The sequence below is a fragment of the Harpia harpyja genome, chromosome 19, assembly GCF_026419915.1.
Source record: "Harpia harpyja isolate bHarHar1 chromosome 19, bHarHar1 primary haplotype, whole genome shotgun sequence".
NCBI classification, from domain to species: Eukaryota; Metazoa; Chordata; class Aves; order Accipitriformes; family Accipitridae; genus Harpia; species Harpia harpyja.
The window spans coordinates 481,736-488,586 of NC_068958.1; the positions used below are offsets into that span (position 1 = coordinate 481,736).

The 6,851-nt window shown below is 42.5% G+C and overlaps 1 long non-coding RNA gene across 1 annotated transcript; it reads left to right on the forward strand.

Moving 5' to 3' along the window:
• Window positions 1-1,177: 1,177 nt before the first annotated feature.
• Window positions 1,178-4,915, forward strand: LOC128154706 (uncharacterized). The gene is made up of 3 exons (XR_008239409.1): window positions 1,178-2,105; window positions 2,596-2,812; window positions 4,739-4,915. It is a non-coding gene; the product is annotated as an uncharacterized LOC128154706 (long non-coding RNA).
• The last annotated feature ends 1,936 nt before the right edge of the window (window positions 4,916-6,851 follow it).

Consider the following 6,851-nt stretch of genomic DNA (forward strand, 5'->3'; position numbering starts at 1 on the left):
TTCTTGCTTTTCTGTCTCTACTGTCAGAGCTGCTTCCACCCACTCTATACAAGAGAGTAAGTTAAACAGGCAACAAGGAACACAAACAAGAATACAGAGAGAAATCCTGGAGTAATTCACAGGGAACTTTGGGCTAAGATGATGTTTCATTATGAAAAAGAAAAGCTGCCCTAGGGTAATGAGGGAAAGGGAGAGAAGCCAAGAAAGAAAGTTCTGAAAAATAAAGTCAAATTCAGGATCCATGGGAATTAAAGTGAGCTGCAAAGAACTTTTTTCTCCAGAATAAAAGGTGATAACCAGGTTTTTCTGGCAGAAGCTTTCCCACACTCATGTTGTTTGCTCTGCTGCCATGATTGTTGTGTCCTTATTTTATACTGTTCTTTGGCCAGTGCTGTTTCAAGTCATTCCTCTACCATCAGGCTGGACTGAGCTCCCAGGGTTCCCCCACCAGGACAACAAAGACAATGGAGCCCTTTTACAGGGACAGATTTCCAGAAGTTCTACTCCTAGCTCCTTGGCTCCAACTTCTTTTTGGTGTCTCCATTGTTTTCAGTGCTCCCAACTTAATTCAACCTGACTGGAACTAGCTTGCTCTTTATCATTTCTAGAGCATTACCAGAAACAGGGAGAAACAGCCAGAGCCTTAGTAAAGAGTGTGTGGCAGTAACAAGGTCTTTTCAGCAGGACAGGCAATAGTGGCGTCCAGACTGCGGGCTCTCCTAGTACTTGCAATGTGCAAAATGGGTGCTTTAAGTCATAACAGCCATTTGGAGATGACACTCTTTTCTGATAAATTATTGTTTATATTATTAGGTCTTATAAATTTTGCCCTTTTCTGGTTTAGCAAAATTAATTCACAACCCTCTGCTGTTTCTGAGTTATTGGCATCACTGAACACTGCAAGAGTGGTGGAAACATCAGGGTATCTTTTTTCTATTTTAGTATCAGGGCTGTTTTGTTTTTTTTTTCATGATGAATTTTGCTTCAGTATAGTATTTTCAAAATATGAGGTACTAAGTAGGAGGTTAGGGATCAAAGAGCTATTGAAAAATGAAAAATTTTCATGAAAAAATCAAAGCAGAATTGTGGAGGAAATGGATCATGGAACAAACAATGATATTTTCAAGGATAAGCAATGGTGATTGCATTTCTCAGCAGTGGTTCAATCAAACTGATAATGATCAGACGTGTGTCTGATCAGATGCAGGTCATTGGGGGAGCTTGCAATGAGTTGGAGCCACTTGGATTCCCTGCCCCTGTGCAGCACCAGCCCACATCACTGGAACATCTTCCCCTCAGAACAGTCGTGGGTGGAAGCTGCTGAGCTGTGCTGGTGAAGGTCAAGCACCTTGGAAATTGCCAAGTCCTATGTTGTTGTCTGAGGCTGAGCATGGGGACTCACTGGTGGGTGGTGGTAGCTGAGGGGTTGGTATCAGGGCACTAAATCCACACTTGGGGCTGTTGTCTACTGCTATGGAAGGTCAGGTCCACGGGTTTACTAGCATCCATTTAATTTAAGAAAAATTAATAAAAAAGCATAAAACATTTGGTTTGTTAGAATTGTTGCGAGAAGATTTTAAAAAGCATATTTCAAAGCTTTGCTTAATAAGGATGCGTGGCTCTCTTGCCTTTCTTCACTGGTTTAACAGGATGCAATGAAGATGCTGTCCCTCTCCAGCATCTGTTAGAATGATGATTGAGTTACCTGAATGTGGAGGAGGGTTTTTTAAGTGTTCGGAGTAGGGGCAGGCTGGTAACCAAGCAAGGTTTAAATCTTACAAGGCTGTATTTCTCTTCTCTCCAAACTACTGAAAGTATTTCTTTGCGAGGAGAATTTTCCTGCACTCCCGAGTAAGTGTTGCAAGAGAATATTTAAAACATTGCTGGCGGTGCCTTCTAGCACTAAACCTAATTAAGTTTCTTTCATGTCTTGGAGGACTGCACATGCTTGCTTTCAGGAGGATGGCAAAGCGCCGGCACTGCCAGGAGATCTGTGTCAATGTGTGAGGTACCTCTGCAGTAAAAAGTAAATGACAGTCAGAAATTGGTAGCTGGTGCTTATAATACAGACCCAAGAAGCTAAGATTGACATTTGCTGGCAGCAGGTTTGTTGTGGTTAAATATCTTTTTTCTTTAGCCAAGGAAAAATACTCACACAAAAATTACTTGATCCGCAGCAGAAGAATAGGATTAGCATCAGGAAGGGGTGTCTGGTGGCAGGCCTCCATGGTACGAGCCTCCGTCCCTGAATGGGATTCATTCTTCCCCAGCTGAGCCGGTGGGAAGTTCTTGCTCTTACAGGAAAGTGCACCGACCGCTGCAGTGGTGTTGTTTTTGCTCTCATGTTATGCCCTTTTGCAGGGGTCAAGAGTTCTTCCATAAAACTCACTCCAGGCTATAGGTCCTATCATAAGTAGCCTATGTTGCCTGTCCTCCCAGAAGGGATTTTATAGATGGGGTGCTAGAGTCCTCATGAAACGCTTGTCAACCCAGCACTGTTTGCTTATTCCAGGTTCACTGGAAGGAGACCTCGCTTCACTCTTCAGCCTGTCGTGGCAATTTTTTTCACACATTTTCTCTATCTTTTTTCCATAGCCATCTCTCAGTGAGATCTCTCCACCACTGCCAACCAGCTCTTCCAGGCTGTGCAGTCTGGCACAGAAAGAGACAAAGCCAGACTGAGTCATTTACAAAAACAAGGCGCCGCCCATTATTTTAGCACGCTGGAGTGGACTACTGCTGGGAGATCTCGAGTGCCAAACAATAAATGAATCCTCTCCGGTTAATCGTCACCCCTGCCAATGAGACGGAGGTTGGTCGCTCTTGCAATAAAGGACAAAAGTCTTTTCTTCTGCTCTTTGTTGCCTGTAACAAAGCTGGTTGGATGCAGCTGGGATCAGGCCCACAGCTGATCCTCCTCTCCCCCGCCCCTGGGCCATTCCTTTCAGCTCAGCTGGGGTAGCCCAGACAATAGGGAAGCTGTGTTTGCTGCATCTCAGGATGTTAGGTCTATAGTTTGGACAGCCCAAGAATATGCGTGTATTCTCCCCATTGATGTTCAGGGGCTTGATACCTCTTTGTTTGGTTTGCTTTATTGAAAGGTAAAACGGAAGAGGGGATAATGCCCCTGCTTAGAAATATAGATGCATGGTAACATAAAAGGGACAAGAAAGGAACATTTCAGACATGAGACGTGAATCCACACTCTTGGGGGGGGGGGGGGGAGTTGCAGTACAGGAGGGAAGCTGTTATACCAGCTGTGCTGCCCCACTGCAAGATTTCCCCAGGCAGGATCCTTTCCACAAAGCAAAGTCCTGGTCCATGTTCAGATAACAGGCTGCCCCAGTGTAAGATGTCAAGATAATCTGCCAGTTCCTCCTGGCCTCTGGCAGGTAGCTCTCCATGCAAGAGTGAACAGGCAGGTCTGACTCAGCTGCAAACAGACAAGCCATCAGAAAATGATGATCAGAAAATAGTGCTCTCCGTTTTCCGGTGTTGGAACTTTGCTTCCCCGATGTGTTTGATGTAGGTGCATTAAAAGTACAGGATAATTTTTTCCACTCTCTGTTTCTGTATTTTGTGGTTACCTTTCTCCCAGCTTGGGAGCCAGCAGGCAGATCCTAGCATGTCCATTTTCTACCCACTTGTGCCTCAGCAAGAGATAGAGCTAGCTGTGCAAGCTATGCCTGTCTCATTAGGACCTACTCTTGTTACCTGCTTCCCCACATTTTGACCTGCTGGGCCTTATAGGGAATCACCGCACAGTATCCTCATTTCCGTAAAGCATACTACTGTGAAGAGCATTCCAACATCTAGCTACCTTTCCCACAGTTTATCGTATGTGGTGGCTAAACTTCTTTTATTCTGCATATCAATCTAAGCAGCTGCTTATGTTCACATCTGCACTGAACACCTAAGGGACAATGCTCAGTGCTGTGGGTTAAATAAAAATATGCCTTTTTCCAGATCATACCCACGGAGCTGGAGAAAGGTCAAAACTGCAGTGGTCTCCTTCCCCCTTCTCCCTGCTGCTGAATAACTGTTTTCATGCCTTCAGTGCAAAGAGTAGCGGAGGCTGATAAGCATCTTTAAAGAGATCATTTAAGTTGTATTTACCTATGCACACAAATAAAACTTGAGCCAATACAGGCAACATCATATTCTCTGTCATCTAATGTTAAAGACATGAATGGCTCTTAGTCCATTTACTATTTTGGAATAATGTATTTCCTGATTTTTCAGGTGTCATTGGATTATTGATAGTTACTGTGTTCTATCTGCATATCAATGCTTGTACTCCCTCCACAAAAGATGGTCACCTAGAAGCCTGTGGAAACTGAATACATATTCAGGACTCAAAACAATTCTTGCCTGATGTATTCAAACACAGCAGCAGAATTTCATCACCTATCTCACCACCAAATTCTTTTCAGATCTTATCTTTTCCAGTCATAAGCTAAAAAAGATGCATGATACAATATCCTACCAGTGCTGCAGGGGATGTGACTCCATAGGTAATTTGTGAGATAGATGTTGGGAGTGTCCCTAACTAAAATTGTTTGAGGATAAAATTACTGAGCACAGTGCTGAAATAGTGGATCACCCACTGGCCTGGTCTAGGATTTCCAGAGGGCTTCTAGGATCTGGGTGCCAAAATACTACTGAATATCAATTAAAATTGTGTTTCTAATTCAGTTCCCTGAAACTCAACTAATCCTTCCCATAACATTTCTTTCAGCTTTTGGATGGCGATTACATTAAAAATCCTACAGACTTTGATCATAATAGACAACATTGCTATAGCAACCAAAGTATGAAACACTAATAACTGAGCTGACTGGACAGACTGAAAAATTCAGTGGCAACCCTGATGTACAGAGGGTAACTGGATCCAGAGGAAAGTCTTGTGCCTCTGCGCCTAACCAGCTCACACTGCATGGATGCTGAGTAGAGAGCAGAAAAAAGACCACGTCAGGCCACAGGCAATTTTTTTCCCATAGGGGGTTTCTTTTATGGTTCTGCTCTGAGGATGCTGAGAATGGCAAGAAAGGAGGGGAGGTTTGGAGATGGGGTTTGTGGCTGTAATCTCAGTTTTCACTGAAGTGCTGAACATGCAATTATTTTAAGAACCAACCTCTTCTTAGTGTGCGCTTTCTCTCATCGTCTGAATAATGTTAGTTCTCCCCTAGCCTTGAACCAAATTCACAAATAACTAGGACTCAAAACTGACTGAAAACCATTTCAAGTTTCACCAGAATCCAGGGAAGAAAGAGTTAGGCCATAGAAGTATTAGAAGAAAGGAAAATATTTTCTGTATAGGAGAAAAAGTTTGTGCTGGGTTTCACGGTGAGCTCTATTCAGTGCCACATTTTAAAAGTTTGGGGGTTTTCAGGTTCAATGGAACATTACGTTTTTTCAGATTCAAGGTGTTCCTGTGGCTCAGCTCCTTACCTATGTGTTGTCTCCTGTTTGTTTGCCAGCCACACAGCAAGTGTTTTTTGAGTTCTTTATGCTGTTTAGATTCCAAGTGAGATCACACACAAGAGCAGGATGTAATTAGTACAATGGTAGCATTCTTTATTAGAATTCCATACATGCATAAAAAATTCACTGTGATTATAACATAGTGCTTTATAGTTCTTTATTGCAACTTAAAACTTTATTCAAAAGACACTTTTGAAAGGGAGAAAGATTACAACTACTGTCTATGGCATTATCTGGTAACACTTTATTACTAGTGGATTATATACAATTCTTCATAGAAAGTTATTAAAAATAAATTGCTCTTTAATAGGAAGTTATTAAACCACTCAGAAACTTAATGGGAGATTTTTGCAAATTAATATTTCAAATAAATATTTGAACTATATACTATATACATGCTACTGCACCTTTTTATTTTGGAGTCAACATTTTTGAAGTTTAGACTCTATTAAACCATTGAATTGCTTGTTTACTATCTCCGTGCCATGTGAAATAGCACAAGCTTTCTCAAGTGCAATAATACATCAGCAGTGATCAAAGCCCACAAATGCTGATACTATCTTAGCATCAATTTTTTTGTGTCCATGCTGAAATGGCAGGGGAACATACCTTCACACTGCCTCCCAGCTCATTTGTCTTACACAAAATGTCACACTTGAATAACAGCTGTTCACCAGTTTGGCCCTGTTAAGCTCCATGTGAAATATGTTGCAGGACAGGGACCATTGCTCTTACTTCTGCAGGGATGCTCCACTGTCTCTACAATTTCCCTTCAGCTTTGTAAGGCTTTGGCGAAGCCACCTGGCTCAACTTCATGGGCTCAGGTGCTGCTGGCAGCAGAGCCACTGCTGAGTGGAATAGGGCACAGTCCAACTACCTCTTCAATACCCAGCTTCATAAAGGGCACTGCAATCCACACAGAGTCACAGGCACTGCTAACACACATATCCACAGGTGACCTAAGCAGGCAAACAACTGATAACAAATCAAAGAGACAGAATAAAAAGGTGTCATATGTGCAGCTGCAAGTGATGGGGGACAATATCCACATGGCAGTTTAGATGCTAGCCCAATACTTCTTGAAGAAGCAGGTATTTTACATGGTACTCCATTTTTAATGCGAATTGTTCATCTAGGAGCAGTCATCATAGATTAGATCACTAATGATACAATGTGAGTCTTTCTATTGCATCCTTAGAGTGCCAAGAGACTCCTACATGGTATTACAATACACACCCAGAAAAAGTACTCTTGATGTCACAGTATGGCACTATGGTAACACACAGGACTCAGAGTCAAAGCTCCCAGATGGCAACAGCGATATCATGGAGGGGTCGGGTATATCCCTAGAAGCAGCAATAGGTTAA